Raw genomic sequence first — 12137 nt, 5'->3', positions numbered from 1 at the left:
ATACATTTTCAGTAACTTACTATAACACACTCTGATTACTTGACTGAAGTAAATGTACTGAAGAGGGCGTCCACGTGCGGAAACCTGAGAACATAAACGAGACTGCAAAGTTGTTGTCGAAGAAGGGTCTAACACCGACAAACACCGACAAACACGTCCGTCGGCTCCAGTAGAATAGCCTAGTGTTTCCTTAAATGACTTTTAGGCGTCGGACTCTAAATCCAACGGGGTTTCCTTGCGCAGGTATGAACCCTGCTTGCAGCTTTGTCAGCTGTAGGTGACAAGTCACTGGTGCTCAGTGTCCCGCTGTTTGTTTAAAGCAAGTGGCACATACAGAGTGTTTAATTGGCAAAACTTTGAATCCACTTGCAAGGCCTGCTTTCTTCAACCACATAGAGCGGGAGAGCTGTCTATTAGCGGAGTGATTTAATCTGGTGCGGTAAGAGCAGAAAAATCTGAAAAAACGTAGAGCACATGCGTCGCGTGGAAACTATGGCTCACCGCAGACAGAATCGCACTCGGCTGAGCAAACAAGGGCCGTGGCTTTCATACAGTCGGGCCTTATGCAAAACCAGCTCCCCGTCGGGGAATCGAACCCCGGTCTTCCGCGTGACAGGCGGAGATACTGTCCACTATACTAACGAGGAGAGAATGCCTGTGTGTGAGAAGACCCTTGACACCTTGGCATGTTGAGCCCATGAGCGACCAAAAAGGTATACGAGCCTCGGAGTCCCTCTTAAGCCTTGTCTCATGCTCCATCGCGGTTACGGCTGGTAAAGAAGGTTGGCACATTGAAACGATCAAAACATAAACCATCAGAACATAAATGAACCAAGGAAATGCAATTAAGTCTTGACTCATGCTCCCTTCCTCTGATGGCCAGGAGAAAATGGCACTGGACTTGGAATGCACTGGGGTCTCCCCTACGCAAGTCCAAGCCTGCTCGAGGCATGTCAACGGACTGTGTCAACCAACTCGCGTGCACTGTCTCGCCGACTGCATGGAGAAAAGGGCACTGGACTTGAACTACACTGGGGTTTCACCTGTGCAACTTGAAGCCTGTTATGAAACTGTGTCGTAATGCAGCGAGAACTCTATTCAGATGAGCAGGAAAGCACCTTGGCATTCACCAAACAGGCTTGTGCAAAACAAATTTTCTATCCTAGGAAAATGCTTTGACTTAAAGTAAGTCGTCCGAAAGCGTTCGTGTAAACTAGTGAAGGATCTAATTACTTGACTGAAGTAAATGTACTGAAGAGGGCGTCCACGTGCGGAAACCTGAGAACATAAACGAGACTGCAAAGTTGTTGTCGAAGAAGGGTCTAACACCGACAAACACGGACAAACACGTCCGTCGGCTCCAGTAGAATAGCCTAGTGTTTCCTTAAATCACTGTATGGCGTCGGACTCTAAATCCAACGGGGTTTCCTTGCGCAGGTATGAACCCTGCTTGCAGCTTTGTCAGCTGTAGGTGACAAGTCACTGGTGCTCAGTGTCCCGCTGTTTGTTTAAAGCAAGTGGCACATACAGAGTGTTTAATTGGCAAAACTTTGAATCCACTTGCAAGGCCTGCTTTCTTCAACCACATAAAGCGGGAGAGCTGTCTATTAGCGGAGTGATTTAATCTGGTGCGGTAAGAGCAGAAAAATCTGAAAAAACGTAAAGCACATGCGCCGCATGGAAACTATGGCTCACCGCAGACAGAATCGGACTCGGCTGAGCAAACAAAGTCCCTCTTAAGCCTTGTCTCATGCTCCATCGCGGTTACGGCTGGTAAAGAAGGTTGGCACATTGAAACGATCAAAACATAAACCATCAGAACATAAATGAACCAAGGAAACGCAATTAAGTCTTGACTCATGCTCCCTTCCTCTGATGGCCAGGAGAAAATGGCACTGGACTTGGAATGCACTGGGGTCTCCCCTAAGCAAGTCCAAGCCTGCTCGAGGCATGTCAACGGACTGTGTCAACCAACTCGCGTGCACTGTCTCGCCGACTGCATGGAGAAAAGGGCACTGGACTTGAACTACACTGGGGTTTCACCTGTGCAACTTGAAGCCTGTTATGAAACTGTGTCGTAATGCAGAGAGAACTCTATTCAGATGAGCAGGAAAGCACCTTGGCATTCACCAAACAGGCTTGTGCAAAACAAATTTTCTATCCTAGGAAAATGCTTTGACTTAAAGTAAGTCGTCCGAATGCGTTCGTGTAAACTAGTGAAGGCTCTAATTACTTGACTGAAGTAAATGTACTGAAGAGGGCGTCCACGTGCGGAAACCTGAGAACATAAACGAGACTGCAAAGTTGTTGTCGAAGAAGGGTCTAACACCGACAAACACCGACAAACACGTCCGTCGGCTCCAGTAGAATAGCCTAGTGTTTCCTTAAATCACTTTTAGGCGTCGGACTCTAAATCCAACGGGGTTTCCTTGCGCAGGTATGAACCCTGCTTGCAGCTTTGTCAGCTGTAGGTGACAAGTCACTGGTGCTCAGTGTCCCGCTGTTTGTTTAAAGCAAGTGGCACATACAGAGTGTTTAATTGGCAAAACTTTGAATCCACTTGCAAGGCCTGCTTTCTTCAACCACATAAAGCGGGAGAGCTTTCTATTAGCGGAGTGATTTAATCTGGTGCTGTAAGAGCAGAAAAATCTGAAAAAACGTAGAGCACATGCGTCGCATGGAAACTATGGCTCACCGCAGACAGAATCGCACTCGGCTGAGCAAACAAGGGCCGTGGCTTTCGTACAGTCGGGCCTTATGCAAAAGCAGCTCCCCGTCGGGGAATCGAACCCCGGTCTTCCGCGTGACAGGCGGAGATACTGTCCACTATACTAACGAGGAGAGAATGCCTGTGTGTGAGAAGACCCTTGACACCTTGGCATGTTGAGCCCATGACCGACCAAAAAGGTATGCGAGCCTCGGAGTCCCTCTTAAGCCTTGTCACATGCTCCATCGCGGTTACGGCTGGTAAAGAAGGTTTGCACATTGAAACGATCAAAACATAAACCATCAGAACATAAATGAACCAAGGAAATGCAATTAAGTCTTGACTCATGCTCCCTTCCTCTGATGGCCAGGAGAAAATGGCACTGGACTTGGAATGCACTGGGGTCTCCCCTACGCAAGTCCAAGCCTGCTCGAGGCATGTCAACGGACTGTGTCAACCAACTCGCGTGCACTGTCTCGCCGACTGCATGGAGAAAAGGGCACTGGACTTGAACTACACTGGGGTTTCACCTGTGCAACTTGAAGCCTGTTATGAAACTGTGTCGTAATGCAGAGAGAACTCTATTCAGATGAGCAGGAAAGCACCTTGGCATTCACCAAACAGGCTTGTGCAAAACAAATTTTCTATCCTAGGAAAATGCTTTGACTTAAAGTAAGTCGTCCGAATGCGTTCGTGTAAACTAGTGAAGGCTCTAATTACTTGACTGAAGTAAATGTACTGAAGAGGGCGTCCACGTGCGGAAACCTGAGAACATAAACGAGACTGCAAAGTTGTTGTCGAAGAAGGGTCTAACACCGACAAACACCGACAAACACGTCCGTCGGCTCCAGTAGAATAGCCTAGTGTTTCCTTAAATGACTTTTAGGCGTCGGACTCTAAATCCAACGGGGTTTCCTTGCGCAGGTATGAACCCTGCTTGCAGCTTTGTCAGCTGTAGGTGACAAGTCACTGGTGCTCAGTGTCCCGCTGTTTGTTTAAAGCAAGTGGCACATACAGAGTGTTTAATTGGCAAAACTTTGAATCCACTTGCAAGGCCTGCTTTCTTCAACCACATAAAGCGGGTGAGCTGTCTATTAGCGGAGTGATTTAATCTGGTGCGGTAAGAGCAGAAAAATCTGAAAAATCGTAGAGCACATGCGTCGCATGGAAACTATGGCTCACCGCAGACAGAATCGCACTCGGCTGAGCAAACAAGGGCCGTGGCGTTCATACAGTCGGGCCTTATGCAAAACCAGCTCCCCGTCGGGGAATCGAACCCCGGTCCCTCTTAAGCCTTGTCTCATGCTCCATCGCGGTTACAGCTGGTAAAGAAGGTTGGCACATTGAAACGATCAAAACATAAACCATCAGAACATAAATGAACCAAGGAAATGCAATTAAGTCTTGACTCATGCTCCCTTCCTCTGATGGCCAGGAGAAAATGGCACTGGACTTGGAATGCACTGGGGTCTCCCCTAAGCAAGTCCAAGCCTCGGAGTCCCTCTTAAGCCTTGTCACATGCTCCATCGCGGTTACGGCTGGTAAAGAAGGTTTGCACATTGAAACGATCAAAACATAAACCATCAGAACATAAATGAACCAAGGAAATGCAATTAAGTCTTGACTCATGCTCCCTTCCTCTGATGGCCAGGAGAAAATGGCACTGGACTTGGAATGCACTGGGGTCTCCCCTACGCAAGTCCAAGCCTGCTCGAGGCATGTCAACGGACTGTGTCAACCAACTCGCGTGCACTGTCTCGCCGACTGCATGGAGAAAAGGGCACTGGACTTGAACTACACTGGGGTTTCACCTGTGCAACTTGAAGCCTGTTATGAAACTGTGTCGTAATGCAGCGAGAACTCTATTCAGATGAGCAGGAAAGCACCTTGGCATTCACCAAACAGGCTTGTGCAAAACAAATTTTCTATCCTAGGAAAATGCTTTGACTTAAAGTAAATCGTCCGAAAGCGTTCGTGTAAACTAGTGAAGGATCTAATTACTTGACTGAAGTAAATGTACTGAAGAGGGCGTCCACGTGCGGAAACCTGAGAACATAAACGAGACTGCAAAGTTGTTGTCGGAGAAGGGTCTAACACGGACAAACACGGACAAACACGTCCGTCGGCTCCAGTAGAATAGCCTAGTGTTTCCTTAAATCACTGTATGGCGTCGGACTCTAAATCCAACGGGGTTTCCTTGCGCAGGTATGAACCCTGCTTGCAGCTTTGTCAGCTGTAGGTGACAAGTCACTGGTGCTCAGTCTCCCGCTGTTTGTTTAAAGCAAGTGGCACATACAGAGTGTTTAATTGGCAAAACTTTGAATCCACTTGCAAGGCCTGCTTTCTTCAACCACATAAAGCGGGAGAGCTGTCTATTAGCGGAGTGATTTAATCTGGTGCGGTAAGAGCAGAAAAATCTGAAAAAAACGTAGAGCACATGCGTCGCGTGGAAACTATGGCTCACCGCAGACAGAATCGCACTCGGCTGAGCAAACAAGGGCCGTGGCTTTCATACAGTCGGGCCTTATGCAAAAGCAGCTCCCCGTCGGGGAATCGAACCCCGGTCTTCCGCGTGACAGGCGGAGATACTGTCCACTATACTAACGAGGAGAGAATGCCTGTGTGTGAGAAGACCCTTGACACCTTGGCATGTTGAGCCCATGAGCGACCAAAAAGGTATACGAGCCTCGGAGTCCCTCTTAAGCCTTGTCTCATGCTCCATCGCAGTTACAGCTGGTAAAGAAGGTTGGCACATTGAAACGATCAAAACATAAACCATCAGAACATAAATGAACCAAGGAAATGCAATTAAGTCTTGACTCATGCTCCCTTCCTCTGATGGCCAGGAGAAAATGGCACTGGACTTGGAATGCACTGGGGTCTCCCCTAAGCAAGTCCAAGCCTCGGAGTCCCTCTTAAGCCTTGTCACATGCTCCATCGCGGTTACGGCTGGTAAAGAAGGTTTGCACATTGAAACGATCAAAACATAAACCATCAGAACATAAATGAACCAAGGAAACGCAATTAAGTCTTGACTCATGCTCCCTTCCTCTGATGGCCAGGAGAAAATGGCACTGGACTTGGAATGCACTGGGGTCTCCCCTACGCAAGTCCAAGCCTGCTCGAGGCATGTCAACGGACTGTGTCAACCAACTCGCGTGCACTGTCTCGCCGACTGCATGGAGAAAAGGGCACTGGACTTGAACTACACTGGGGTTTCACCTGTGCAACTTGAAGCCTGTTATGAAACTGTGTCGTAATGCAGCGAGAACTCTATTCAGATGAGCAGGAAAGCACCTTGGCATTCACCAAACAGGCTTGTGCAAAACAAATTTTCTATCCTAGGAAAATGCTTTGACTTAAAGTAAATCGTCCGAAAGCGTTCGTGTAAACTAGTGAAGGATCTAATTACTTGACTGAAGTAAATGTACTGAAGAGGGCGTCCACGTGCGGAAACCTGAGAACATAAACGAGACTGCAAAGTTGTTGTCGGAGAAGGGTCTAACACGGACAAACACGGACAAACACGTCCGTCGGCTCCAGTAGAATAGCCTAGTGTTTCCTTAAATCACTGTATGGCGTCGGACTCTAAATCCAACGGGGTTTCCTTGCGCAGGTATGAACCCTGCTTGCAGCTTTGTCAGCTGTAGGTGACAAGTCACTGGTGCTCAGTCTCCCGCTGTTTGTTTAAAGCAAGTGGCACATACAGAGTGTTTAATTGGCAAAACTTTGAATCCACTTGCAAGGCCTGCTTTCTTCAACCACATAAAGCGGGAGAGCTGTCTATTAGCGGAGTGATTTAATCTGGTGCGGTAAGAGCAGAAAAATCTGAAAAAACGTAGAGCACATGCGTCGCGTGGAAACTATGGCTCACCGCAGACAGAATCGCACTCGGCTGAGCAAACAAGGGCCGTGGCTTTCATACAGTCGGGCCTTATGCAAAAGCAGCTCCCCGTCGGGGAATCGAACCCCGGTCTTCCGCGTGACAGGCGGAGATACTGTCCACTATACTAACGAGGAGAGAATGCCTGTGTGTGAGAAGACCCTTGACACCTTGGCATGTTGAGCCCATGAGCGACCAAAAAGGTATACGAGCCTCGGAGTCCCTCTTAAGCCTTGTCTCATGCTCCATCGCGGTTACAGCTGGTAAAGAAGGTTGGCACATTGAAACGATCAAAACATAAACCATCAGAACATAAATGAACCAAGGAAATGCAATTAAGTCTTGACTCATGCTCCCTTCCTCTGATGGCCAGGAGAAAATGGCACTGGACTTGGAATGCACTGGGGTCTCCCCTAAGCAAGTCCAAGCCTCGGAGTCCCTCTTAAGCCTTGTCACATGCTCCATCGCGGTTACGGCTGGTAAAGAAGGTTTGCACATTGAAACGATCAAAACATAAACCATCAGAACATAAATGAACCAAGGAAACGCAATTAAGTCTTGACTCATGCTCCCTTCCTCTGATGGCCAGGAGAAAATGGCACTGGACTTGGAATGCACTGGGGTCTCCCCTACGCAAGTCCAAGCCTGCTCGAGGCATGTCAACGGACTGTGTCAACCAACTCGCGTGCACTGTCTCGCCGACTGCATGGAGAAAAGGGCACTGGACTTGAACTACACTGGGGTTTCACCTGTGCAACTTGAAGCCTGTTATGAAACTGTGTCGTAATGCAGCGAGAACTCTATTCAGATGAGCAGGAAAGCACCTTGGCATTCACCAAACAGGCTTGTGCAAAACAAATTTTCTATCCTAGGAAAATGCTTTGACTTAAAGTAAATCGTCCGAAAGCGTTCGTGTAAACTAGTGAAGGATCTAATTACTTGACTGAAGTAAATGTACTGAAGAGGGCGTCCACGTGCGGAAACCTGAGAACATAAACGAGACTGCAAAGTTGTTGTCGGAGAAGGGTCTAACACGGACAAACACGGACAAACACGTCCGTCGGCTCCAGTAGAATAGCCTAGTGTTTCCTTAAATCACTGTATGGCGTCGGACTCTAAATCCAACGGGGTTTCCTTGCGCAGGTATGAACTTTGCTTGCAGCTTTGTCAGCTGTAGGTGACAAGTCACTGGTGCTCAGTGTCCCGCTGTTTGTTTAAAGCAAGTGGCACATACAGAGTGTTTAATTGGCAAAACTTTGAATCCACTTGCAAGGCCTGCTTTCTTCAACCACATAAAGCGGGAGAGCTGTCTATTAGCGGAGTGATTTAATCTGGTGCGGTAAGAGCAGAAAAATCTGAGAAAACGTAGAGCACATGCGTCGCGTGGAAACTATGGCTCACCGCAGACAGAATCGCACTCGGCTGAGCAAACAAGGGCCGTGGCGTTCATACAGTCGGGCCTTATGCAAAACCAGCTCCCCGTCGGGGAATCGAACCCCGGTCTTCCGCATGACAGGCGGAGATACTGTCCACTATACTAACGAGGAGAGAATGCCTGTGTGTGAGAAGACCCTTGACACCTTGGCATGTTGAGCCCATGAGCGACCAAAAAGGTATACGAGCCTCGGAGTCCCTCTTAAGCCTTGTCTCATGCTCCATCGCGGTTACAGCTGGTAAAGAAGGTTGGCACATTGAAACGATCAAAACATAAACCATCAGAACATAAATGAACCAAGGAAATGCAATTAAGTCTTGACTCATGCTCCCTTCCTCTGATGGCCAGGAGAAAATGGCACTGGACTTGGAATGCACTGGGGTCTCCCCTAAGCAAGTCCAAGCCTCGGAGTCCCTCTTAAGCCTTGTCACATGCTCCATCGCGGTTACGGCTGGTAAAGAAGGTTTGCACATTGAAACGATCAAAACATAAACCATCAGAACATAAATGAACCAAGGAAATGCAATTAAGTCTTGACTCATGCTCCCTTCCTCTGATGGCCAGGAGAAAATGGCACTGGACTTGGAATGCACTGGGGTCTCCCCTACGCAAGTCCAAGCCTGCTCGAGGCATGTCAACGGACTGTGTCAACCAACTCGCGTGCACTGTCTCGCCGACTGCATGGAGAAAAGGGCACTGGACTTGAACTACACTGGGGTTTCACCTGTGCAACTTGAAGCCTGTTATGAAACTGTGTCGTAATGCAGAGAGAACTCTATTCAGATGAGCAGGAAAGCACCTTGGCATTCACCAAACAGGCTTGTGCAAAACAAATTTTCTATCCTAGGAAAATGCTTTGACTTAAAGTAAGTCGTCCGAATGCGTTCGTGTAAACTAGTGAAAGCTCTAATTACTTGACTGAAGTAAATGTACTGAAGAGGGCGTCCACGTGCGGAAACCTGAGAACATAAACGAGACTGCAAAGTTGTTGTCGAAGAAGGGTCTAACACCGACAAACACCGACAAACACGTCCGTCGGCTCCAGTAGAATAGCCTAGTGTTTCCTTAAATGACTTTTAGGCGTCGGACTCTAAATCCAACGGGGTTTCCTTGCGCAGGTATGAACCCTGCTTGCAGCTTTGTCAGCTGTAGGTGACAAGTCACTGGTGCTCAGTGTCCCGCTGTTTGTTTAAAGCAAGTGGCACATACAGAGTGTTTAATTGGCAAAACTTTGAATCCACTTGCAAGGCCTGCTTTCTTCAACCACATAAAGCGGGAGAGCTGTCTATTAGCGGAGTGATTTAATCTGGTGCGGTAAGAGCAGAAAAATCTGAAAAAACGTAGAGCACATGCGTCGCATGGAAACTATGGCTCACCGCAGACAGAATCGCACTCGGCTGAGCAAACAAGGGCCGTGGCTTTCATACAGTCGGGCCTTATGCAAAACCAGCTCCCCGTCGGGGAATCGAACCCCGGTCCCTCTTAAGCCTTGTCTCATGCTCCATCGCGGTTACAGCTGGTAAAGAAGGTTGGCACATTGAAACGATCAAAACATAAACCATCAGAACATAAATGAACCAAGGAAATGCAATTAAGTCTTGACTCATGCTCCCTTCCTCTGATGGCCAGGAGAAAATGGCACTGGACTTGGAATGCACTGGGGTCTCCCCTAAGCAAGTCCAAGCCTCGGAGTCCCTCTTAAGCCTTGTCACATGCTCCATCGCGGTTACGGCTGGTAAAGAAGGTTTGCACATTGAAACGATCAAAACATAAACCATCAGAACATAAATGAACCAAGGAAATGCAATTAAGTCTTGACTCATGCTCCCTTCCTCTGATGGCCAGGAGAAAATGGCACTGGACTTGGAATGCACTGGGGTCTCCCCTACGCAAGTCCAAGCCTGCTCGAGGCATGTCAACGGACTGTGTCAACCAACTCGCGTGCACTGTCTCGCCGACTGCATGGAGAAAAGGGCACTGGACTTGAACTACACTGGGGTTTCACCTGTGCAACTTGAAGCCTGTTATGAAACTGTGTCGTAATGCAGCGAGAACTCTATTCAGATGAGCAGGAAAGCACCTTGGCATTCACCAAACAGGCTTGTGCAAAACAAATTTTCTATCCTAGGAAAATGCTTTGACTTAAAGTAAATCGTCCGAAAGCGTTCGTGTAAACTAGTGAAGGATCTAATTACTTGACTGAAGTAAATGTACTGAAGAGGGCGTCCACGTGCGGAAACCTGAGAACATAAACGAGACTGCAAAGTTGTTGTCGGAGAAGGGTCTAACACGGACAAACACGGACAAACACGTCCGTCGGCTCCAGTAGAATAGCCTAGTGTTTCCTTAAATCACTGTATGGCGTCGGACTCTAAATCCAACGGGGTTTCCTTGCGCAGGTATGAACCCTGCTTGCAGCTTTGTCAGCTGTAGGTGACAAGTCACTGGTGCTCAGTCTCCCGCTGTTTGTTTAAAGCAAGTGGCACATACAGAGTGTTTAATTGGCAAAACTTTGAATCCACTTGCAAGGCCTGCTTTCTTCAACCACATAAAGCGGGAGAGCTGTCTATTAGCGGAGTGATTTAATCTGGTGCGGTAAGAGCAGAAAAATCTGAAAAAACGTAGAGCACATGCGTCGCGTGGAAACTATGGCTCACCGCAGACAGAATCGCACTCGGCTGAGCAAACAAGGGCCGTGGCTTTCATACAGTCGGGCCTTATGCAAGAGCAGCTCCCCGTCGGGGAATCGAACCCCGGTCTTCCGCGTGACAGGCGGAGATACTGTCCACTATACTAACGAGGAGAGAATGCCTGTGTGTGAGAAGACCCTTGACACCTTGGCATGTTGAGCCCATGAGCGACCAAAAAGGTATACGAGCCTCGGAGTCCCTCTTAAGCCTTGTCTCATGCTCCATCGCAGTTACAGCTGGTAAAGAAGGTTGGCACATTGAAACGATCAAAACATAAACCATCAGAACATAAATGAACCAAGGAAATGCAATTAAGTCTTGACTCATGCTCCCTTCCTCTGATGGCCAGGAGAAAATGGCACTGGACTTGGAATGCACTGGGGTCTCCCCTAAGCAAGTCCAAGCCTCGGAGTCCCTCTTAAGCCTTGTCACATGCTCCATCGCGGTTACGGCTGGTAAAGAAGGTTTGCACATTGAAACGATCAAAACATAAACCATCAGAACATAAATGAACCAAGGAAATGCAATTAAGTCTTGACTCATGCTCCCTTCCTCTGATGGCCAGGAGAAAATGGCACTGGACTTGGAATGCACTGGGGTCTCCCCTACGCAAGTCCAAGCCTGCTCGAGGCATGTCAACGGACTGTGTCAACCAACTCGCGTGCACTGTCTCGCCGACTGCATGGAGAAAAGGGCACTGGACTTGAACTACACTGGGGTTTCACCTGTGCAACTTGAAGCCTGTTATGAAACTGTGTCGTAATGCAGAGAGAACTCTATTCAGATGAGCAGGAAAGCACCTTGGCATTCACCAAACAGGCTTGTGCAAAACAAATTTTCTATCCTAGGAAAATGCTTTGACTTAAAGTAAGTCGTCCGAATGCGTTCGTGTAAACTAGTGAAGGCTCTAATTACTTGACTGAAGTAAATGTACTGAAGAGGGCGTCCACGTGCGGAAACCTGAGAACATAAACGAGACTGCAAAGTTGTTGTCGAAGAAGGGTCTAACACCGACAAACACCGACAAACACGTCCGTCGGCTCCAGTAGAATAGCCTAGTGTTTCCTTAAATGACTTTTAGGCGTCGGACTCTAAATCCAACGGGGTTTCCTTGCGCAGGTATGAACCCTGCTTGCAGCTTTGTCAGCTGTAGGTGACAAGTCACTGGTGCTCAGTGTCCCGCTGTTTGTTTAAAGCAAGTGGCACATACAGAGTGTTTAATTGGCAAAACTTTGAATCCACTTGCAAGGCCTGCTTTCTTCAACCACATAAAGCGGGAGAGCTGTCTATTAGCGGAGTGATTTAATCTGGTGCGGTAAGAGCAGAAAAATCTGAAAAAACGTAGAGCACATGCGTCGCATGGAAACTATGGCTCACCGCAGACAGAATCGCACTCGGCTGAGCAAACAAGGGCCGTGGCTT

General features: G+C 48.1%; 5 non-coding genes across 5 annotated transcripts; all 5 read right to left on the bottom strand.

Moving 5' to 3' along the window:
• Positions 1-575: 575 nt before the first annotated feature.
• trnad-guc (transfer RNA aspartic acid (anticodon GUC)) lies at positions 576-647 on the bottom strand. The gene has a single exon. It is a non-coding gene; the product is annotated as a tRNA-Asp (tRNA).
• Positions 648-2769: 2122 nt separating this feature from the next.
• On the bottom strand, positions 2770-2841 carry trnad-guc (transfer RNA aspartic acid (anticodon GUC)). Its single transcript has one exon. It is a non-coding gene; the product is annotated as a tRNA-Asp (tRNA).
• A 2404-nt stretch (positions 2842-5245) lies between these two features.
• Positions 5246-5317, bottom strand: trnad-guc (transfer RNA aspartic acid (anticodon GUC)). Its single transcript has one exon. It is a non-coding gene; the product is annotated as a tRNA-Asp (tRNA).
• Positions 5318-6655: 1338 nt separating this feature from the next.
• On the bottom strand, positions 6656-6727 carry trnad-guc (transfer RNA aspartic acid (anticodon GUC)). The gene has a single exon. It is a non-coding gene; the product is annotated as a tRNA-Asp (tRNA).
• Positions 6728-10756: 4029 nt separating this feature from the next.
• Positions 10757-10828, bottom strand: trnad-guc (transfer RNA aspartic acid (anticodon GUC)). Its single transcript has one exon. It is a non-coding gene; the product is annotated as a tRNA-Asp (tRNA).
• Between the last annotated feature and the right edge of the window lie 1309 nt (positions 10829-12137).

This window comes from Ictalurus furcatus, chromosome 7, assembly GCF_023375685.1.
Source record: "Ictalurus furcatus strain D&B chromosome 7, Billie_1.0, whole genome shotgun sequence".
Lineage (NCBI taxonomy): Eukaryota > Metazoa > Chordata > Actinopteri > Siluriformes > Ictaluridae > Ictalurus > Ictalurus furcatus.
The sequence above is the reverse complement of the archived record's forward strand: the minus strand, read 5'-3'. Positions and strand labels throughout refer to the sequence as shown.